This window comes from Elephas maximus, chromosome 27 (genome assembly GCF_024166365.1).
Source record: "Elephas maximus indicus isolate mEleMax1 chromosome 27, mEleMax1 primary haplotype, whole genome shotgun sequence".
In the NCBI taxonomy this organism is placed as follows: Eukaryota; Metazoa; Chordata; class Mammalia; order Proboscidea; family Elephantidae; genus Elephas; species Elephas maximus.
In genome coordinates, this window is record NC_064845.1 from 27,244,294 (window position 1) to 27,269,256 (window position 24,963).

Here is a 24,963-nt window from a genome sequence, read left to right on the forward strand (position 1 = left end):
TATTTTCAATCACATCATATGTGTGTGAAAGCTGGACAATGAATAAGGAAGACTGAAGAAGAGTTGACGCCTTTGAATTGTGGTGCTGGCAAAGAATATCGAATATACCATGGGCTGCCAAAATAACGAAGAAATCTGTCTTGGAAGAAGTACGGCCAGAATGCTCTTTAGAGGCAAGGACGGTGAGACTGTGTCTTACGTACTTTGGACATGTTGCCAGGAGGGATGTGTCCCTGGAAAAGGACATCATGCTTGGCAGAGTACAGGGTCAGCGGAAAAGAGGAAGACCCTCAACGAGGTGGATTGACACAGTGGCTGCAACAATGAGCTCAAGCATAACAACGATTGTAAGGATGGCACAGGACCAGGCAGTGTTTCGCTCTGTTGTGCATAGGGTCCTATGAGTCAGAACCGACTCGATGGCACCTAACACCAACAACAACAAGGCAGGTTTACAATCACTCTAGCTTATGCTGCAACCATTAGGTCCCTGCATGTTTTTCCTATACTCCAGGGTCCCTTCCTGAACTTGCCCTTGGAGTTCTATGACAGACTGTAAATTCCATAAAGTAGGGGAGACCGTATGCCAGAGTCTGGTAGAGCTACCACTCAGAAACACATGCCCACTATTTTAGAACAAACATAGTCCTATTATTTCTAAGGATCATACAGTGTCCATTTCTACTTTCCACACTCCAACCCCAAGTCAGCATAGTTTGTTGTCCCTTAGCCCAAGGTGGGTGGTGTGGAAATTAAACACAGCAGGGAAAGGTCAGGGGTTCCAATCCACCAGCTGCTCCTGGGACAAAGCAGTCTGCTTCCCTAAAGATTTACTGCCTTGGAAACCCTATGGGACAGTTCTACTCTGTCCTGTAGGGTCGTAGGAGTCCAAATTGACACCACAGCAGTGGGTTTCCTTAGCGTGGTTTTTCCCTCAGCAGGTGCCCAAACTATGAGCGTCACCAGGACACCCCGTGCTTCGTCAGTCACTGGAATGCTCTGCATCACTGGAGGAAGAGGTCACAAAACGTGAAAATAACATGGGAAGGTGCAAAACCGACGCTTCCTGACAGATTTCCTTAAAATCTTGCTCCTGAAGAGTGGTCCTCGGACCATGAGCATCATCACCACCACCTGGGAGCTAGTTAGAACGGTGAAATTTCAGGTCTGTTACCCCAAACTTACTGGATCAGAATCTGCATTTTAACGAGATACCCAGGTGATGATTTTAGACCCCAAACTTACTGGATCAGAATCTGCATTTTAATGAGATACCCAGGTGATGATTTTAGAAACTAACAGATGTAGCAAATGATCAATCGAGCGCATCTCAGTCCCCAAACACGCAGGCTCTGACTTTTGTGCACACCTCGCACCCACTCTGCGTTGTAGTAACCAAACCACCGGGGACTTCGGAGCCTGTGCAGCCGAGGGCCATTTAGTGATTGGCTGGTGTGGCCACGTGACCGGCGGTGGGCCTCCCGTGTGAGCTGATTTGCTCTCGCGGACGCTGATGGACAGGACCGGGGCGGGCCAGGGTCTGGTTGGAGGGTGTGGCGCGTGGACCAGTGGGGCGAAGGCGCCGGAGCGCCAGAGCGCTACTGCGCGTGCGTGATTGGCGGGCTTTCTGTCGCGCCCTGGGAGGAAGCCTGAGCGCTTGTCCTAGGTGAGTGACTCTGTGGGGCTGCAGGTCCTATCGCACCTTCACAGGGTAGGGCGAGCGGGATGGCAGGGCGGGGCGTGGCGGGGGTAGTCTGGGGTTAACCACCCCCAGGGGGCCCCGCTTCTGGGGTGGACGCAGACCCTCTGCCCTGGTGCGGGCGGGGTGTTTCTTTAGGAAACTGATTTTCACACATCTTTTTTTTTTTTTTAAGACATACTCCAGAGATGGATTATCCAATCAGCGAGGTACACACAGGTTTACTTGGGCGGCGTGACCGGGGGACCGAGCCCGAGTGCCGACCGGAGAAGCTTCTCTGCCCGCTAGATCTGCAGCCGAGCCCTGGGCCCAGGTTCCCCGCAGTTGGGCCCTCTGAGTGGGCTGAAGGAACCCAGAGATTCGTTACAGCGCAAAAAATGTTCTAAGCAGTTGGGCGCTGGCGGAGCAGGTCTAAATGAGACGCTTCACTGATGACTGGTAAATTGTGAGGAAGGAAATGCCTGCAGTGAACTGCGGACCAGATCAGCACACTGAGATTCTTGTTCAAGAAGACAGATTTTTCGGGGCGGTGGGTGCGGGCTGGGGATCGCTGTAAATTGAGGTTTTTCTGGGGCTGTTCCAGGTTTTATTTTCTGCATGTAAATAGGCTGTAGGGAGAGGAAAAACCAAAGAAAAAATGAAACCCACTGCCCTCGAGTCGTTCCTACTCATAGCGACCCTATAGGGAGGGGAAGGCAGGGTCTAAATTAAGCCTCTTTAGACTTCCTCAGTTCTTTGAAAAGTGTGTGTTTGAAGAAGACCATTTGGCTGGTAAAAGAGGGATGTGTGGGGAGGGAATATCTCTTATAAACCATGGTTTGAAAAGGGGAGGTGTGTGCAGGAGTTTAAGAGTAGATTAAAACTGCAAGGTATCCCCTACCTCTCTCCTTCATTTCCCCAGACCTGCAATAGCAAGGGCATACTGTACATCCTTATGGAAAACCAAAACCAAACCCAGTGCCGCCGAGTCGATTCCGACTCCTAGCGACCCTGTAGGACTGGGTAGAACTGCTTTCATAGAGTTTCCAAGGACTGCCTGGCGGATTCGAACTGCCGACCCTTTGGTTAGCAGCTGTAGCACTTAACCACTATGCCACCAGGGTTTCCCATCCTTGTAGTGAAACATAAAAAATCCCTTCAGTTTTCCAGTGGTTAACTAGTGTGCAAATTTTACTGTATTCTGGAGTTGCAATGTAATCCACTTAGAACTTATTCTGGCATGAGATTGACAAAGATCTATCTACCTGATTCCTTGGAGACATCCTGATACCTATCAAAGCCCTTTTTTTACTCTTCTCCCTACAAATTTCTTTCTTCAGGAAACAGTGTGATTTTCACACATCTAAGACATACTCCAGAGATGGATTATCCAATAAGCAGGGTACTCACGGGTTTACTTGTGCCTACTTAGTAATCTGTAGTCACAATTTTACCTGTTTTTCACCACATCTTTGATGTGTTGAAATGCCTGTGAAATTGTGCCCTACCGATTAGTAAGTAAAAGCAATTAAGCCTACTGCACACCTTGCTTACTGTAACTCTGTAAGTACTTTGCTTACTGGTTAATCTGCCCCTGCATACTGGCAAAATGTCTACACTTGATAGGAAATCAATTAGCTTGGCAAGTTAAAAAAAATGGAATAGGGAGCACTTAATAGTTGTTCTTACGGAGATGAGAACTCTGAGGTGAAAGAAAGTAAAAGGAGAAGTTGCTGTGAAGCTCAAGCTCTCTGGGAAAGTAACAGCTGTCTCTAGTAAAGTGAAATATAGGTTGACAGGTAATAGTTTGGAACACAAAGCAAATTACTGGGAATAACTTAAAATTTTGTCTAAAGTTTTTAAGTTGGTGATGGTGGGGGAAGGAATTCTGAAGCTTGAGGGAGGTAGTATAACCTGAAAAAGAATGTGCTTTTAGGACTAAAGAAAAAATGTCATTTTTGTCATGCAGGCAGTCTCCGGATTACGAATGAGTTCTATTCCTAAATCTGTCTTTAAGTTGAATTTGTACATAAGTCTGAACAGTTAGGTACGGTATTTATCTGATGTCAGTTAATCAAATGCTTGTCTTAGCATGTAGTGTACCTTTTCTATACATAAACATTAACGAATCATTTCCAGATACTAAGATATCTTCAACTTGATAATACGGTAATAATAACAGTGTTTGAATGCGCTTCCCAAAGTAGCGCCAATTTATTTTTATCAGCCATTGTATATACCTCAAATTTTTAATATAAATAGGCTTTACGGGGGTTGGTTTGCACGTTATTTGGACGTAACTGGGGACTGCCTGTGAAAACTACACAAAGGGCGTGCAGTTCTTACGTTCAGTCTGTGGAAGGGGCTGTGAAAAGGTTGAAAAACGCTGATCAGGTTAAGGAAGGGAAACCAGGAAGATCGGCAGGCTGAGTGCATCTTGAGGGATGTGACCTGTATCAGTGACCTATAGCACAAGGGTTTACTCCTGAATCAATGAAAGCTCACTTGTGTTACTTTCAAAACAACAACAAAATCATTTCCTTTCTGTCCTTTCTGTCCCTTGGGTTAGGTGTGGGGAGGATGGAGAGCGAATGAAAGAGATTAGAGTCCGACCTGCATGCCTAAGCAGTAGAGTCCTTTGAGAAGGATCTGTGTCACATTGTGTACATGTAAGAGCCTTCACATTGAGAGGGGTCTGAGTACCTTCCTTAGGATGTGAGATAGAGCTAGACAGCATAGCCAAAGGTGGGGGCTGGGAGTGCTATTATCTGATACTGAAGCAGTGGGGGAAAAGGAGAGCCAGGAAATGTTGAATTCAGTGAGGCTCTTGCATTTGGAACATTGAGGAGGCATTTCCAGGCAGAAGTGCCTCATTGTTGGCTAACCTGGCTTTGTTTTACATGGCTTCCAGACGACCTGCCGGTCACAATGGAGTCTCCTGTGGAGGTTACACATCTCAGGTGGTAGTTTATGCTTATAATGTGCTCTAGAAAAGAAAGGCTCCCAAAGACAGAAATCTAGGCTGCCATTCCTGTCACCCATAGGCTTCCAGAAAGCAGATTTTGCCCTCCCTACCAGCAGGTGGCACTGCTGTCTCTGGGAATTCCTGGAGGAGGTGAAACAATGGAGCTGGCAAACCAGTAGCATGTAGCCTCTAGTCTAGAAGATCTTGAGAGGCTTTGTGAGATCTCAGTCAAAGAGAAGCTCAAAGAAAATAGTTGTGAAAGCCAAACTGTTCCTATAAGGTTGGGATAATGGGTGTTGTAAAGACTGAGGGATGGTTGTGGTTACTTTGCTGGTTCTGTTTGTGTGTGTGTGTGTGTGTGTGTAGTGGATGAGAAGGCAGAATGTAACATAACAATTAGGCATCATAATACAGGGTTTGAAAGCACTTTACATAAACTGGTTAACTGAATGTGAAGTTGAAATCATGATTCAATTAAAATTCCCAATAACTTCATACTTCTGATTCTTTGCTTGTAACGCTAGTCTACACACATGGGTGGGATTTTGGAAGTATACATGTGACTTTTAAACCTGATCAATATCCAGTAATTACATACCTTGAAGGTAGGGATGAGATTATTAGTCAAAATAATGTTGGTTAATTATTCAGTACACTTTAGTGTTGGCACAAAAGTCAGGTCAAAGTTATTCTCAAATCAGTCTCTTCTAAAACTTGAATCATCTTAGTAACTATGGATTTTCTTAAATTCTGTCTTTTTGAGATTGTATTCACAATCCAAAACGTGAACATCTGTTTTATTGATCTTACGAGCCAGGGTTCATTCATCCATTCTCACTTTTGAAATAACTAGGTGTCTGTTCTTAGAAATGAACTTTGTAAACACGATGTTTGAGGGAGATGGGTGTTGTTGCCAGTGATGGGAAGAGTACAGTGTATACTGAGGACATCAGCTTTGACCCTGACCCGGGTATAGTATGGGTACCTCCCAGGCTTTACGACCAAAAACATTGGGTGCCCATGGTCCATCTGCAGAACCCACCCACCTGTACGCTGTAAGGAACAGGGACATGCTTTTCTCAGAAATTTGGGGGACGATTCTCAGCCCCCTGCCATGTTCACAGCATGACACCCTGCTGCAAGCAGATACTTGCCCCTCTAAGACTGTAAGGTAGAGCCTGCATCACACACTTGATGATTAGTTTCCTGGACACCTGAGCTGAATTCATACAAGAAAAGTGAATGGACCCCTAAACCGATATACCTGATAACAGCTCTGGCCATCTGGAGACAGGATGCCAGAGCTCCAAATGTGAAAATAATCAAGCTTGCTTACTCGGGCAACCCATTTGGGCATATCAAAACAAAACAAAGCAAGAAGCTATGACACAGTAAACAAACATAAAAAAAAAAAACTAATACAATAACTTATAGATGGCTCAGAGACGACAGTCCATATCAAGTCACATAAACAAAGAGACCATGATCGCCTGAACAAGCTCTCAAAACAAAGAATCAAGGGATCGTCTAGATGAAAGTGCCTTCCTGCAATTACCAGAGGCAGAATACAAAAGATTAATAAACAGAACCCTTTAAGACATTAAGAAGGAAATGAGGCAATGTGCAGAAGAAGCCAAGGAAGACACAGATAAAGCAGTTGAAGAATTGAAAAGATTATTCAGGAACATAATGAAAAATTTAATAAGCTGGGAAAATCCATAGACAGACAGCAATCAGAAATTCAGAAGATTAACAATAAAATTACAGAATTAGACAACTCAGTAGAATGTCAGAGGAGCAGAATTGAGCAAGTGGAAGGCAGAATTTCTGAAATTGAAGAAATTGGCACCAATATAGTTGAAGAAAACGCAGATAAAAGAATTTAAAAAAATGAAGAAAACTTAAGAATCATGTGGATCTGTATCAAGAGAAATAACCTACGAGTGATTGGAGTACCAGAACAGGGAGGGATAACAGAAAATACAGAGAGAATCACGGAGGATTTGCTCCAGAAAACTTCCCTGGTATCGTGAAAGATGAGAAGATATCTATCCAAGATGCTCATCGAACTCCACATAAGGTAGATTTTAAAAGAAAGTCATGAACACATAACCAAACTTGCCAAAACCAAAGATAAAGAGAAAATTTTAAGAGCAAGTAGGGATAAAGGAAGTCACCTGCAAAGGAGAGTCAATAAGAATAAGCTCAGACTACTTGTCCGAAACTATGCAGGTAAGAAAGCAATGGGATGACTTATCTAAAAAATTGAAGGGAAAAAAATTGCCAGCCAAGAATCACATATCCAGCAAAACTGTCTCAAATATAAAGGTGAAATTAGGACATTTCCAGATAAACAGAAGTTCAGGGAATTCGTAAAAACCAAACCAAAACTACAAGAAATACTGAAGGGAGTCCTTTGGTTAGAAAATCAACAATATCAGGTATCAACCCAATACCAGAATACTGGGTATAGCAATCAGAAGTCAACCCAGATAGGGAAATCACAAAAATAAATCAAGATAAAAAAACGCTCAAAACAGGGAAACAGTGATGTCATTATGTAATAGAAGACAACATTAAAACAATAAAGAGGGACTTTTTTTTTTTTTTTAGGAAGTGTAGTCATTGATCTTTCATATGGAGAAAAGACAAGGTGATACGAACAAATAAATGTTAGGTTTAAGTTTATAAAAACAGGGGTAAATAATAAGGTGACCACAAAGGAGACAAACTATCCTACACATGAAAAGAAAATACAAGAAAAAAAACAAATCAACAACAACAAATAGGAGAAAAGGACAATATATAAAGATACTCAGGACATAAAATTAAGTGGGAAAAAGAAACTGACAACAGCACTGAAAAAAAGACATCAAAATGATAGCACTAAATTCATACCTATTCATAATTATGCTGAATGTAAATGGCCTAAATGCACGTATAAAGAGACAGAGAGTGGCAGAATGGATTAGAAAACACAATCTGTGTATCTGTTGCCTGTAAGAGTCATACTTTAGGCTTAGAGACAGAAACAAAAACTTAAAGGATGGAAAAAAAGCATATCATGCGAACAACAATTAAAAAACAGCAAGAGTGTCGGTATTAATTTCTGACAAAGTAGACTTTAAAGTTAAATCCATCATAAAGGATAAGGAGGGCTACTATATAACGATAAATGGGACAATATACCAAGAGGATATAACCATACTATTTGTGCACCCAATGACTGGGCTGTACGATACATAAAACAAACGCTACCAGCATTGAAAAGTGAGATAGACAGCTCCACAATAATAGTAGGAGATCTCAACACACCACTTTCAGTGAAGGACAGGACATCCAGAAAAAAGCTCAGTAAAGCCACGGAAGATCTAAATGCCACAATAAACAAACTTGATGTCATAGACGTATACGGAACACTCCACCCAACAGCAGCCAAGTGTACTTTCTTTTCTAGTGCACATGGAATATTCTCTAGGATAGACCATATGTTAGGTCATACAGCAAGCCTTAGCAGAATTCAAAACATTGAAATATTACAAAGCACCTTCTCTGACCATAAGGCCATAAAAGTAGAAATCAATAACAGAAAAAGCAGGGAAAGGAAATCAAACACTTGGAAATTGAACAATACCCTCCTCAAAAAAGACTGGATTATAGAAAACATTAAGGATGGAATAAAGAAATGCATAGAGTCCAATGAGAGTGAGAACACTTCCTATCAGAAACTTTGGGACACAGCGAAAACAGTGCTCAGAGGTCAACTTATATCAATAAATGCACACAAAGAAAAAGAAGAAGGGGCCAAAATCAAAGAATTATCCCTAAAACTTGAACAAAAAGAGAACAAACAAACCAACAAAAAATCCTCAGGCAGTGAAAGAAAACAAATAATAAAAATTAGAGCAGATGCGAAATAGAAAATAGAAAAACAATCGAAAGAATTAACAAGATCAAAAGCTGGTTCTTTAAAAAAATCAACGAAATTGAAAAACCATTGGCCAAACTCACAACAGAAAAATAGAAGAGGAAGCAATTAACCCAAATAAGAAATGAGATGGGCCATATCACAACAGATCCACCTGAAATGAAAAGAATCATATCAGATTACTATGAAAAATTGTACTCTAAGAAATTTGAAAACCTAGAAAAGATGAATTCTAGAAACACATTACCTACCTAAACTAACACAGACGTCGAACAACTAAATAGACTCAGAACGAAAGAAGAGATTGAGTTCTACCAAACTTTCAGAGAAGAGTTAACACCACTACTACTAAAGGTATTTCAGGGCATAGAAAACAATGGAATACTGCCAAACTCATTCTATAAAGCCAGCATATTCCTGATACCAAAACCAGGAAAAAACACGACAAAAAAAGAAAACTCCAGACATATATCCCTAATGAACTTAGATGCAAACATCCTCAACAAAATTCAAGCCAATAGAATTCAACAACATATCAAAAAAATAATTCACCATGACCAAGTGGGATCCATACCAGGTATCCAGGGATGGTTCAACATTAGAAAAACAATTAATGGAATCCATGATATAAATAAAAGACAAGGATCACGTGATTTTACCAATTGATGCAGAAAAGGCATTTGACAAAGTTCAACACTCATTCATGATTAAAACTCTCAGCAAAATAGGAATAGAAGGCAAATTCCTCAACATAATAAAGGGTATTTATACAAAGCCAACAGCCAACATCACTGTAAATGGACAGAGCCTGAAAGCATTCCCATTGAGATCGGGAACCAGACAAGGATGCCCTTTATGACCACTGTTATTGAACATTGTGCTGGATGTCCTAACCAGAGCAATTAGGTTAGATAAAGAAATAAAGGGCATCCAGATTGGCAAAGAAGAAGTCAAAGTATCTCTATTTGCAGATGACATGATCTTATACACAGAAAAGGCTAAGGAATCCTCCAGAAAACTACTGAAACTAATAGAAGAGTTCAGCAGAGTATCAGGAGAGAAGATAAACATACAAAAATCAGTTGGATTCCTTTACATCAACAAAAAGAACCTCGAGGAGGAAATCACCAAAGCAATACCATTTATGCTAGCCCCCAAGAAGATAAAATACTTACGAATAAATCTTAGCAGAGATGTAAAAGACTTATACAAAGAAAACTACAAAACACTTCTGCAAGAAACCAACAGACACCTACATAAGTGGAAAAACATACCTTCCTCATGGATAGAAAGACTTAACATTGTAAAAACGTCTTTTCTATCAAAAGCGATCTGTAGATTTAATGCAAGTCCAATCCAAACTCCAAAGACATTTTCTAAATGAGATGGAGAAACAAATCACCAACTTCATATGGAAGGGAACGAGACCTCGGATATGTAAAGCATTACTGAAAAAGAAGAACATAGTGGGAGGCCTCACTCTACCTGATTTTAGAACCTGTTATACCACCACAGTAGTCAAAACAGCCTGGTACTGGTACAACAACAGATACATAGACCAATGGAACAGAATTGAGAATCCAGACATAATTCCATCCACAGATGAGCAGTAGATATTTGACTAAGACCCAAAGTCAGTTAATTGGGGCAAAGACAGTCTTTTTAACAAATGGTGCTGGTATGACTGGATATCCATCTCCAAAAAAAGGAAAGAAGACCCATACCTCACACCATGCACAAAAATGAACTCAAAATAGATCAAAGACCTAAATACAAAATTTAAAATGATAAAGATCATGGAAGAAAAAACAGGGACAACGCTAGTAGCCTTAATATATGGCATAAACCGTATACAAAATATTACTAACAAAGAAGAAGAAAAACTAGATCACTGGGAGTTCCTGAAAATCAAACGCCTATACTCGTCCAAAGACTTCACCAAAAGCGTGAAAAGATTATCTACAGACAGGGAAAATGTTTTTAGCTATGACATTTCTGATTATTGCCTGATCTCTAAAATCTACATGATACTACAAAAATTCTACAAAAAGACAAGTAACCCAATTCAAAAATGGGCAAAAGATATGAACAGACACTTCATGAAAGAAGACATTCAGGAAGCTAACAGGTACATGAGGAAATGCTCAGGATCATTAGTCATTAGAGAAATGGAAATCAAAAATACAATGAGATTCCATCTCACTACAACAAGGGTGGCATTAATCCAAAAAACACAAAATAATACATGCTGGAGAGGTTGTGGAGAGACTGAAACATTTCTACACTGCTGGTGGGATTGTAAAATGGTACAGCCATTTTAGAAATCTATTTGGCAGTTCCTTAAAAAGCTAGAAATAGAGCTACCATTGGATGTAGCAATCCCACTCCTTGGAATATATCCTAGAGAAATAAGATTCTTTACATGAACAGATATATGCACACACATGTATACTGCAGCACTGTTTACCATAGCAAAAAGATGGAAGCAACCAAGTTGCCCATCAACGGATGAATGGATAAATAAATTATGGTATATTCACACAATGGGAACATTTCATAACATGGAGGCATTTTGCTGGAAGGCATTACACTGAGTGAAATTACTCAGCTGGAAAAGGACAAATATTGTATAAGACCACCCACTATTATAAGAACTTGAGAAATAGTTTAAACAGAGAAGAAAATATTCTTCGATGGTTATGAGAATGGGGAGGCAGGAGGGGTGGGAGAGAGGTATTCACTGATTAGATAGTAGATAAGAACTACTTTAAAATGAAGGGAAAGACAACACACAATACAGGAGAGGTCAGCACAACTGGAGTAAACCAAAAGCAAACAAGTTTTCTGAATAAACTGAATGATTCGAAGGCCAGCGTAGCAGGGGCGGGGGTCTGGGGACCATGGTTTCAGGAGACGTCTAAGTCAATTGGCATAAAATCTATTAAGAAACCATTCTGCATCCCACTTTGGATAGTGGCATCTGGGGTCTTAAATGCTAGCAAGCGGCCATCTAAGATGCATCAATTGGCCTCAAGCCACCTGGACCAAAGAGAATGAAGAACACCAAGGACACAAGGTAATTAGAAGCCGAAGAGGCAGAAAGGGCCACAGAAACCAGACTACGTGAGCCTGAGACCAGATGAACTAGATGGTGCCCAGCTACAGGTGATGACTGCCCTGATAGGGAATACAACAGGAAACCACTGAGGGAGCAGGAGAGCAGTGGGATGCAGACCTCAAATTCTCATAAAAAGACCAGACTTAATGGTCTGACTGAGGCTAGAAGGACCCCTGGTGGTCATGGCCCCCAGACCTTCTGTTGGCCCAGGACAGGAATCATTCCCAAAGCGAAGTCTTCAGACATGGTTTGGACTAGACAATAGGATGGAGAGGGATGCTGGTGAGGAGGGAGCTTCTTGGATCAGGTGGACACTTGAGACTATGTTGGCATCTCCTGCCTGGAGGGGAGATAAGAGGGTAGAGGGGGTTAGAAGATGGCGGAATGGACGTGAAAAGAGAGAATGGAGGGAGGGAACGGACTGTCTCAGTGAGGGCAGAGTTAACTGGGAGTATGTAGCAAGGTGTATAGAAGTTTTTGTGAGTGACTGGATTTGTAAACTTTCACTTAAAACACAATGAAAAATGCAAATACACTTAACAACTAAAAAAAATTAATAATGGATATGCAAGTATTGATTTCCATTTACCATACCGTGTTCAATAGGTACTCCTTCCTAATTTCACGAAGACACTTTTAGATTCACTTTTCTTTGTTGGAGATGACATGCGTGGTAAGTGGCTCCCCTCTTTTCCACTCTGATTTGGTTTCCAGATACTCTGTGCCTTTCTGATTTATGACTTGGGAGTTTTTGACTCCTGTCTTTCACGTCAGTCATCCTACATCTCATGTTCTTCTATAAGCGCCTGGGACCCATCATCATCTCAGAGGTGCAAAATAATTTACATGCCAGGAATTGAAAAAAAAAAAAACAAACGTTAGATTCTTTTGCCTTCAGGTTCCGCCGCAGAAACCAGTGTTCCTCTTCAGCGAATTCATTTTTTCCCTTTACTATTTCCTACCCCATGTTCTCTCTTTTTCTGATTGTCCCCAAATAGGAATGACTCAGAATTTGTATACATTGGAAACAAAATCTCATTTTTGCCAGAAAGGAAGGAAATTTGTGTTTAAGTGACATTTTGAATACATAGGACGTAACTTTCTTAGGGCTCACTGTGTTTTGAAGCTCATTCCCCTGAAAAATCCCTTGATGTGTACCCTGTGACAGCTTGCCTCTAATTAGGACCCTGGTGGCCTTTCTTGGTGAATTTCACCTTCTGGGACCTTTTTGGGTATGGGCCAGAATCATATTTGTTCTAGCTTTAGTGAAGAATAACAATACCTTTTCTTTAGGAGGTTATTATTGAGCTTATTTAATGACAGAAAAAAGGCAAGTGCTTGCATTCTAATCCGACCACACTAAGTTACTGACTGAGAGATTTTGGAGGCATCAGTGACTTCTCTGAATTTGTTTCCTTGTCTTAAATATGAGGGAGGGGGGGAGTAACTCCTTAAATTCTTGCCATTCTCCAAACCCTGTGACTGTCAAATTCTATCTGATGCTCATACTAAACACATCCTAAAACTGCTGGCTAGTTGGGAATTCATTTATAATCAACTGAAGTCAGGACCAGGAAAATTATTCTTTATTTCTACAAATCACTTTGTGGTTTACAAAAATATTCTCTAACTCTTTATCCCTTTTTACTCTCTTTTCTGTTCCTCTGAGGCCAGCAGCATTGACATCACCTGGGAACTTCCCAGAAAAGCACAATCTCAGACCTCACCGTGTCCTCCTGAGTTAGAATCTACATTTTACCAAGATGCTGAGGTGATGTGCACACACAGGGAGTCTGAGAACTGCTGCTCTCATTCTGAGTCTCCTAAGACGGCCGCAATGAGTCGGAACCAATTCACCAGCACCTAACAACAGTGACAACAGTGACCCTCAGAGGAGGGCACGGTATTTTACAGATGAGGAAATCAAGACTCAGAGTTGTTAAGTAACTAAGTCAAGGTTACTGTGCTTGTGTCTTCTACAAAATTTCTTGCTCTAAACCTAATGCAGCCAGAATGCTCATTAGAAGTGAGGCTAGCAAAACTTCATCTCACGTACTTTGGACTCGTGATCAGGTCCAACCTCTGAAGAACATCATGCTTGGCAAAATAGAGGGTCACCGAAAAAGAGGAAAACCTTCAATGAGATGGATTGACACAGTGACTGAAACAGTGAGTTCTAACACAGCAACTACCGTGAGGATAGCACAGGACTGGGCAGTGTTTCATTCTGTTGTACATAGGGTCTCTGAGAGTCAGAATTGAGAGCACCGAACAACAACAACAAACCTAATGCTGTCTTCTTGGTTGGGCTGGAGTAACTAAGGTATCGCAAGTAGGATGTGTACCCTGAGTACTGCTTGAGGAAGGGCTCTAAAGAGCAGTTTCTATTGGCCATCGAAGTTTCCATTGCCAGCTGTGAGATCATTCAGCAATTTAAAACTAATTGCCATGGCACTAATTTTTCTAGACAGGCCCCTACTCTTGGATGCTCAGATAGAGTCATTCTTGGCTAATTTGATGGCACTTATTACAAGCAGGCTAAAGACAAAAGGTTAGAGCGCCTCAGGAAGTCAATTGAAAGAATATGCCTTTCTCATTTGAGTCTACCTTCTGTGATTTTTTGGGAAAAAATTGTCACCTGCTGTGATGAAGTGTGCTTTCCATTAGGCGAACTGGGAGGAAGCTGGCTAAAGCTCTTTAGGTGGATATGTTCAACTGGACTATAAACATCCTGTCTTCCTCAGGGTCATAAGACCCTTCCAACCTCCCTTTGGAACCTTTCACTCAGGCATGACAAGTGTCTATTATCATCTGACTAAATTTGAGGCACTAAGACACAGAGACAGGGCTGGAAGGTGGAGTGTGGGTAAGTGTGAGAAACTGTTCACACAGAACACCCTTGTTCTCCAAATGGTATTGCCAATCATGCTACTTGATGGCTCCAGGGGCCTCAAATCATCCCCTGTGCTGCTTCTTCACAGCTTGACTAAAATATTTTTATGTCCAAATACATTTCTACTTCAATCTCTTAGCTCTCCTCCAACTTCCCAGGGAAGTGTGGAAATTCTTACTTGCGGGCACAGAAACACTAAAGTTTATCACAAGCTTCAAGGAGGTTTAAAGTTTTAGGGTCTCTTCCTAAAACTTTGTCACTTAAGTGTCCACACTGGTAGACCAGCATAACATTAGAGCTTAGGATTGACTGAGGTGAGTGTTCAATTAAAGAGAAACAAGCAGAAATATTGAGGAGATTCAGAACTGTTGCCAGAGTCTCTATGCCTTTAATTAAATAAGGTTCTTGCCTTTCACTGGTCAAGAATGAGCAGGTAAGGCACACCAGCAAAGCTTTACTGAAGAGGCTTGCAAGCAGAGGTAAGGAAGGCCTAGGCAATGCTTACCACCCGTCTCACAGAACGAAGGACTTGCACGGGCTTTTAAATACTTCAGTGTGAAAAAGGTTCATGTTTATTCAGAGGCACAGGCGGGGTTATACGGTAACTAGCCAGTTTTGGGTGGGGATAGGCTACCGAAGGTGCATGCACAGCTGCTTTCTAAGATGGCTCCTGTCCCACAGGCCTCTGGAATTCATAGTAGGACTTATGGGGTGTCATGCCTGTGCAGTCTCTCACTCTGAGTTGGATTCCCCAGCTGCGGCTGCCGCCCTTCACAGCCCCTGGTGAAAGGTCACACAGGGGTCACAGGTGGATGTTCGACACATGTCTCTGGGGCTCATTTCATCTGGTTGCTTCTGAGAGACAACTTTAAAGAAGTTCGTGGGCTAGTTTCTGATACCCTGCCCCATTGTTCTGGGGAATGTCTTTGTTTGTGTGCCCTGGCCCGTTTCCTGTTACTCTGTCACTTTGTTTATGTGAACTGCAGATTTGGGGGCCCCTCTGTTCTCTTAGATCTTTGGATCCAGAAGTACAAGGAATGACAAAACACTCTTGTTGACTCCAGTAAACAACCAGGAACTCATATCAAGAAAGGCATCTTGTCTCCCACTAGTACCCACAGGAGCTATATGGAAGACACTGGACATTCGTACATTGGACAGAGCTTTCAAAGCAGCCCTCTCATACTTCTTGGCAGCATTCTCTGGGCTCACCAGTGTGCTAATATGGCAGACAGGAGGGCCGCGACAAAGCTATGCTGGTCAGGACTATATAACCCCTTCTGGAAGATCTCAGGTTGCTACTGAGAATCAGAAAATAACTAAGTGATATGCTTCCTTCTTTCCGCACCCTGGCCAACTTCTCCATCTACCACAGAACTCAGAACTTGAACACACACAACACCCTTCAGGGTTTATCCCCTAGGATGTTCTACCCCACAAATTTAACTCATATATGCTCTTTGCAGGCTTGTCAGTGAGTCACGAAAAATAGGGTTTGGAGAAAAGTATGTGGAGCTGCAACAGACTCTCAGAGTTGGAAGCAACAAATCTGTGAAAGTGCCTCAATAGTGTTGACCACATAATAGGTACTCAGTAAAAAAATTTTTTTTTTTTTTTTTGGTCTCTTCTTCTAGTTCACAATCTACCTGAGGTGTAAGTCATTCTGGACAACTCTGCTAGAAGCTTCTTTTCTTATAATGAACATAAATACATTTCCCTGAGCCATGTGTCAAGAACTGACTTGATGGCAACTGGTTACTGGTTAGCTTCCCCTTATTATATTTACTCCTGGAGCCTTTACAGAATAACATTTATCTCTTTTTGCACGTAAAACATTCAAAAGCAGCCATTTCGTTTCCTAAATATTCAATACAACGATCCCCAAGTTTTCAACCAATCTGTTTATGGCCTGATTTTGAGGCCTTCATCATCCTGTTTACTCCCTGTAAATACACTCTTGTCTTTCTCCCTCCTGAAAGGTAACCAGGAATTGAACACTATGCTGTGTGGGGAGGGGGTAGGGGGAAGGAGGCAGCAGCTAAGTCTTCACTAAAATACACTTTCTCCTTCTTCCATAGTAGTTGGGTGCATGGCTACTCAGCTAGAGATGACATTTCCCAGCCTCCCTTGCAGCTAGATATTGTCATGGAGCATAATAGAATGAGCAGAAACATATATCCACTAGTGAATACCTGCTGCCATCAAGTTGATTCCAACTCATAGCAACCCTATAGGACAAAGTAGAACTGCCCATAGGGTTTCCAAGAAGCAGCTGGTGGATTCAAACTGCCAATCTTTTGGTTAGCAGCCAATCTCTTAATAACTATGGTTTAAAACCACTGCCGCTGAGTCGATTCCGACTCATAGCGACCCTAGAGGACAGAGTAGAACTGCCCCATAGAGTTTCCAAGAAGCGCCTGGCGGATTCGAACTACCGACCTTTTGGTTGGCAGCCATAGCACTTAACCACTTAAACTATGGTTTAGCAGTCTCATTTTCTAGTCATCTCAGGAGTTTAGATATATTTCTGAACTCGTTTTAGACTATCTATGAGATTTTCTATAATCTCTTCACCAGTTTGGATCTTAGTCTCTCAGTATTCCCATTCCAAAGTCTTAAGAGAAAGTCCAGTTGGGCCAGCTCAGCCAACAGAGTCATAGGTTAGGTGTCCACTCTGGTTCAACCATCTGTGGCCAAGATGACAGAGTCCTGAGATAAAACTAGGACACCCTAAATTCACATCTTCGAGTCATGATGAGAGGCAATTTCAGATAAACGCATGGGGCTAAGCATAAACTCCTAATCACACAGTTTCTGGAACTGCAAAGTCAAGGACCAGATCTTAGGTTACGCATCCATACCTAAGCACTGACAACTGAGGAGCCGGTGTGCAAAACTGCCCTGCTCACTTGTGGTAAATCGTTATGGGGTGGCCTCCAGTGAACAAAACCTCCTGGTATTTGCACCCTTGTGTAGCCCCCTCCCACATTGACTCTAGACTTGATCATGTGACTTGCTTTGGCCAATGAGACATTAGCAAAATGATGCCAGCAGAGGCTTGATTAGTGCGTGCATATTGGGGCTTGTCCTCTTGAAATATTCCTTCTTGGAAGCTAAATGCCATGGTATGAAGAAACTTGGGCTACATTACCAAATGGTGAGAGGTATTAGAGGATGAGAGGCCATCTTAGATGTCCTAGTCCCAGCCGGGCTTCCAGCTAAATGTAGCCCATGAGTGACCTCAGCTACACCATGCACAACAAAACCACTCAGTTGATACTAGTCAGTCCACAAAATCATGAAAAGTAATAAATTGCTGTTGTTTTAGGTCACAAAGATTTGTGGTATTTTATAAAATAAATTCTTTAGATAACTGAACTTTTCTACATGACTGAAATACCTCCCCTCTCTAAAATCTCCTTGACTACAAAACCCATCTGGAAATCCAGGTGTCTGGCCCCAGGAGTCTTGGAGAAAATGTTCTGACAGTGGAAATGTAGCCAAAGGACCCTTGAAATGGGATCCTGAGATGTCTTCCTTTCCTCCTGTCTTCCTGAAAACAAATCCTGAAAAATAAAAAAGAAATCCTTAAACAACACGGCATAAGAATGTTCCATAACTAGCCAGGTAAGACCAAGTTCTCAAACAGTGCCCTACACTTCCCTGTTACATAATTTCTTTCCTCCTCAATAAATACATCAACATTAAGGAAAGGCTGTGACTCTTTCTAGTTCTCCTGCAACACCAAGAAAGAAAACTCTCATTGAATGTCTCCTGTTCTCTTGATCAGTTTCTTGTGAGCTGGCCCAATGTATGGTGGGTTGTATGGCCTTAAAGCTAATGAAAAAAAAAAAAAAATTCTGGTTAATGCCAGAGAGATTACCCAGAGAGATAAAATTCACCATCTCCTGAGGTCATTAAAAACAGTGGGTACGATGTCTCAGGAGTCCCTGGGTGGTGCAAACAATTAAGTGCTTGATGCTAACTGAAAGACTGGCAGTTCAAACCCACTCAGAGGTACCTTGAAAGATAGGCCTGGTGATCTGCTTCAGAAAGGCCACAGTCTTGAAAACCCTGTGGAGAACAGTTTTACTCTGCATATACTGGGCCATCATGAGTCGCAGTTTCACACGACATCCCCGTTAATTGGCCTAATAACATGTTTAGTGCTTCTTTTCTACCTCCTGGTTCCTTGCATAGTGCCTGGGTTCTTAAAAGCTTCCAAGTGGTCATCCAAGGCACAACAATTGGTCTCTATTCGCCCAGAGCAACAGAGGAAGAAGTAGAATAAGGAACAGGAGGAGATGTGGAATGTGTTGCTAACTGCCTCCATGAATAACTGGTGGGGCAGTGGTTAAGAGCTCAGCTGCTAACCAAAAAGGTTGGCAGTTGAAATCTACCAGCCACTCCTTGGAAACCCTATGAGGCAGTTCTACTTTGTCCTACAGGATTGCTATCAGTCAGAATAGACTTGAGGGCATCAGGGTTTTTGTTTTTTTTTTTTGGTTGCCATGAGACCATAAGAACTGGATGGTACCCAGCTACTATGACCAAACATTTTGAGCAAAAAATCTATAGAAGAATCCTGATCAAAACAGGGTAAATGCAGGAAAAAAAAAGTTACCATCCAGTTGATTCCGACTCATAGTGACCCTATAGGACAGAGTAGAACTGCCCCATACGGTTTCCAAGGACCACCTGGTAGATTTGAACCACAGACCTTTTGGTTAGCAGCAAAGAATTTAAAATTTAAAATGCAGAAAAGAATTTAAAATTCTCATGGAATCCAGACTTTCTGGAGCCATGGAGGCTGAATGAATCCCTGAAACTAATGCTCCGAGATAATCTTTAAACCTTAAACCAAAAAAAATCTCCTGAAGTCTTCCTAAAACTGAACAATAAAAAAAAAATAGTCTAGCTTAACTAGTAAAAAATGTCTGCTTTGAGCATTGTGCTCTTTGAAGGACTATATGGGATCAAAGTAACAAAAGCAACTCAAAAGATTAGATAGGAACTTTAGGGGGAGTGAGATTATGTTAGTGTGGGAGGAACAACTCAGAAACGAAAAGGAGAGTGAGAAGAGTTACATAACTCGAAGAACGTAATCAATGTTACTGAATTGTGGTGAATGGGTGTATGTTTTGCTGTACATATTCTCAACAATATAAAATTTTAAAAATGATATTGTGGTCCCAGGAAGTATGGATGGGGCACACTGACCATATCAGGCATGGTAGATCAGTGTTGTTATAGTCATTCTACTTTTGTAAAAACAAATACACCCTATGCAATAATAAAAAAATAATAGGGGGAAAAAAAAAGAATGTAACCAATGTCATTAAGTAATATGTGTGAAACCTGTTGAATTGGAATCACCAAAAATATATTATTTAAAAAATAAATCTCTTTTCCTTTTAAGCACCAAAATTTGAGGTTATTACTACAGCAGAATCTAGCCCATCCTAACACCCTCTCCCTCCCATGATCTGTGCCACCCGTGCTTTTGATGAGTAAACCTTATATCTCATCCAATGGACGGAAAACAACAGGCTCCATGTGCAAAAAGAAGGCTCCGCTGTTTTGTTTATTTCTTAATGAATTCAGGCTATTTCCTAATGATTAGTGCTTCACCTCTCCTGGAAACAATTTATCCTTTAAGTAATTTATTCTAGATTCTCACCTGAGGGCCATAGCAAGCTCTATAGTCTTCCTTCTTCCCCTTTCTGAAAAGTATACTTCTCTGTCTCTAGTTTTCAGGCATCTCTCTCTTTAATTCCACAAGTCCTAAAAACATAAAAGGGTATTTAGAGGCTTCATTTTCAGGTTCTTACAACCTTAGGACACAATTCATTCAAGTCAAAAACAGAAAGTTTCTCTCTTTTAATCATAATCAGCCTTTCTGGATTTCATTTCCCTCATTTGGTTACCTCTCACTATTTTGCTTTAACCCAAAGGCTGACCGTTTATGAACATGGCCAGCCAGAGGAATCCTTTTCTTCAGATGTCTCTTTCATGTCTTTCTACACTGGGCTAGTCTCACTGTCCCCTGTTATTCATCACTGCTTAACACTCATTCAACAAACATTTAACAAGTGCCTACTATGTTTCCTTGGAAACTCGATGGGGCAGTTCTACTCTGTCCTACAGGGTCACTATGAGTCGGAAGCCACTCGACGGCAGTGGGTAGTGGAACTATGTTCTAAGAAAATGCTTGGTGTGGGATATGATCTCTGCCCTCAAGGAAGTTACCTTAAAAAATGTCAAGTAGACACTAGACAAGTGGGTAAGAGCCACAACACAAGGGGTCTGGAATGTCCTACATAAGTAGCATAAGAAAGCGCCTAAGAGCATAAACTAAAAACAGACAGTCCTGGGTTTAAATCTAGGTCTCAATTTCCTCATCTGTGCAACCAAGAAAGTAGCAAAGGACTGTTCAAAGAATAAAATCAGACAACACAAGTGTAAAAATGGCATGGCGGGGCATCTGACCTCCTCTAACTTCACATACGAGAAGGAGAATCAAAATCAACACCCAGGCTGGTTCTTACAAGGCAGGAATCAGACATGCCTCCACCTTTCAACCAATTATGACAGCAACCGTCCCTCCCATGGCACTCTCTACTCTCTGCTGGGTTTAATAATTTGTTGCAATGACCATAAAGAACTCACAGACAATACTCATAATTATGGAGTTTATTAGGGAAGTAACAGGTTACAATTCAGGTTCAGGAATGCTCAGGATACAGTTCTTTGATCAGGACAGCCTCTTCTCAGTGTCTTTGCAGGCACATCTTTCTCTGGCCCCTTGGCCTCTGCCCTATTCAGGTAAGTGTTACAAAGCTCTTTTAGCTCTGCCGATAAGTAGCCGGAGGCACCCCACTCTGCCAGTAAGCCTCCAGTCCAAAGGTGCTCAACTCTCTTGCTCTGTGGCTTGGGAAGCCCACTTCGCCGTCTCCTGCCAGTCTCCTGATTCTGCTGCCTCTGCTGCCATCATTTCTCTGCGGCTGTTTCTCACCATCTCTGGTGTCACAGCTCTCTGTCTGTCTCCTGAATCTAGGAGGATCTCAGCGCGAGGATCCCGGGTCCAAAGGATGCACTCCACTCTTGACTCTTCTTTCCTGGTGGTGTTGAAATCCTCTCTTCCCACCTCCGGGATGGCTGATTTTAAGCCTAGTCAGATGGAAAAACTGACCAATCCCCTCATTAGGGCTGCATACACCTATCTGCATGGTTGGACCCCCACAAGGTGCCATGCGCCTTATTTATATAATTAGCAAACTTGCCAATCCCTTTGGTGGGTCACAAGCACCTCATATGCATTGTCTCACCCAGTCATTTGGTAGGAGTTACAAAGACCATGCTACAAGGGCCATATTTATTCCCTGCACCACAATAAGTTATGCACTTAGCTATATTTAATGCCACTATTATCATGAAGGTGGTGGCCAATAATTGAAAATTTAACTATGGGTGTGACTCTTGAAATTTGTATCTCAGAAATATTAAGAATTGAATACACTAACAAGAAAGAACAAAGAGTCAGCCTAAAGTCCAGAAAGGCAATTAAGAGGCTGATGCAGTAGTCAATGGTTCAAATAAGAACCTGAACCATAGCAGAAGGGATGAAAGCAGAGGAACGATTTCTAGGATATTAAGACAGAATTAACAGAACTTAGTAATCAAGTGACTATGGGAGGGTGATGGAAGGAGGAGTTAAGAACGACTTGTGAATTTATGACTTCTGGAACTGAGCAGATGATAGCACCATTCACCAACGAGGCAAACACAGAGAGTAACAGAATTTTCGGGGAAAGGAAGACGATAAATTTAATTTCAAGCACACGAAATCCGAAGATGCCATGAAACATTATAAGGGGGTAGTGGCGGTTCAGGGGTAGAATTCTTGCCCTCCATGCAGGAGACCCAGGTTTGATTCCAGGCCAATGCACCCCATGTGCAGCTACCGCCTGTCTGTCAACGGAGGCTTGGGTGCTGCTATGATGCTGAATACGTTTCAGTGGAGCTTCCCGACTAAGACGGACTAGGAAGAAAAGCCTGCCGATCTGCAACTCATCATGGGGACGGGACGGCACAAGACCAGGCAGCATTTCATTCTGTTGTGGATGAGGTCTCCGTAAGTCAGGGTGGAATGCTAGCAACTTGACTCAATGGCCACTAACAACCATGACTAATGGCCTTTGAGCATCTTGTCATATGCTTATTGCCCATTTGGATAGTTCTTTAATGAAATGTCTAGTCAAGTCCTTTGACCATTTTTTAACTGAGTTGTTCGTCTTTTTGTTGTTGAGTTGTTGCTGTTGTTCTTGCTGTCAGCTGTTGTTGAGTCCACCTCTGATTCATGGAGACTCCATGCACAACGGAATAAAATACTGCCTAGTCCTACACCACTCACATGATCGGCTGCAGAATGGACCGCTGTGATCCATGGGGTTTTCATTAGCTGATTTTTCAGAACAAGATTACCACCGGCCTTTCTTCTTAGTTCATCTTAGTCTGGAAGCTCCACGGAAACCTATTCGGCGTCATATTCAGCAAATCTCCACTGACAGACAGGGGTCTCCCACATCGAGGTGGAGAATTTTACCACTGAGTCACCACAGATAAAACCCAAACCTGTTGCCATCAAGTTGATTCTGACTGAAAGCGATTCTATAGGACAAAGTAGAACTGCCCCACAGGGTTTCCAAAGAGTAAGTGGATTCGAACGCCGGCCTTTTGGTTAGCAGCCTTAGCTCTTAACCACTGTGCCTTAATATATATTCTGGATATTACATGCTTCCCAAATATTTTCTCCCATTCTGTAGGTTGTTTCTTCACTTCCTTGATAAATTTCTCTGATGCACAGAAGCTTTTAATTTTGATGAAGTCCAATTTATCTATTTTATCTTTTAGTGTTCATGCTTTTGGTGCCATATGTAAGAATCCACTGTCAAAAACTAGGTCCTGAAGCATTATCCCTATTCTAAGAGTTTCATGGTTTTAGTTTTTACACTTAGTCATTGATCCATTTTGGTTTAATCTTTATATATGGTATGAGGTATGAGTCAAACTTCAATCTTGTGGATAGAGAGATCCAACGGTCCCAGCATCTTTGTTGAAGAGACTGTTTTTTCCCCCACTGAAGGGACTTGGCACCGTAGTTCAACACCAGTTGCCCACAGATACATGCGTTTATTTCTGGACTCCCAATTCTAGCCTGTTGCTCTATATCTCTATCTGTATACTGGTACCAGACTGTTTGGATTACTATAGCTTTATAGTACATTTTGAAACAGAAGTGTGAGTCCTCCTACTTTGTTGTTCTTTTTCAAGATTGCTTTGGCTATTGGGGGCTCTTTGCAATTCCATATGAATTTGAGGATTGGCTTTTCTACTTCTGCAATAAAGACTATTGGCATTTTGATAGGAATCATGTTGAATCTCTAGGTCACTTTGGGTAGTATTTCTATCTTAACAATATTAAGCCTTCCAATCCAAGAAGTGTCTTTCCCTTTATTCAGATCTTCTTTAATTTCTTTCAATGATGTTTTTCTACAGTTTTCAGCGTACACTGTTTTCACCTTCCTGGTTAAATTAATTCCTTGGTATTGTATTATTTAAGATATCATTGAAAATGGAATTGTTTTCTAAATTTCCTTGTCAGATTGTTCATTGCTTTTAGCTAGCAGCTGCGTCCTTAACCATTGCACCATCAGGACTCCTTAAGTCAAGGTAATCCTGATTAATTTTATACAGATTAAAAAAAAAAAATCTGTGAAGTCTCTTCTCTAAATTACCTTCAGTAAGGTTCTCATAAATGTTCCCCACAATTAACTTTCATAGTACCTACCAACAATTTACTCAAACACAGAGTTAGTTCATAGAAACAAATAAACTATTACTTCTATTTCTTTATGGTTGGGTAAATCTGTAGTGTTATCAGTAATTAAAATACTCCTATTGTACCCCCACTTACACTTTGCAATCTCTTTCATTTAAGGTGTTTACTAAACCTAATCTTGTTTGTCTAATTAAGATTCCCATTAAGATAATGCTTAGGGTCACTATGAGCCAGAATCCAACAGTTTCAGACAATGCTTGTTCCACAATTACTTGCAGTTCACAGTTCAGTATTTTTTATTCATCATTTTCTGAAATTCTTTTCTTTTTCTTCCGGATATAATTATCCACTCATTTGCTCTGCAGGTAACACTTTCTTTAGCCATATGAACTCAAAATGTAACCATCAATTTAAATTCCGTCATGTATTTTATACGTTAAAAGTATATTCAAGTCTTAAATGAAAGGCCAAAACTTTCCTTCAAAGCCCAATTCAATCGCCTCATCTATGGCAGACTAGCCTAACAAGAGACACAAACTG

General features: G+C 41.4%; 1 long non-coding RNA gene across 2 annotated transcripts in view; it reads right to left on the reverse strand.

Moving 5' to 3' along the window:
• LOC126068358 (uncharacterized) overlaps positions 1-24,963 on the reverse strand; it is a 266,350-nt gene that overhangs the window by 213,843 nt on the left and 27,544 nt on the right. The window contains exons 6-7 of one of the 2 annotated variants that reach the window (XR_007515625.1): positions 20,263-20,366; positions 17,983-18,148 (exon numbers count right to left, since the gene is read on the reverse strand). This is a non-coding gene — a long non-coding RNA (uncharacterized LOC126068358). Of the gene's footprint in view, positions 1-15,237; positions 18,149-20,262; positions 20,367-24,963 lie in introns of those variants that run through there. The other variant, XR_007515624.1, reaches the window with a different exon arrangement.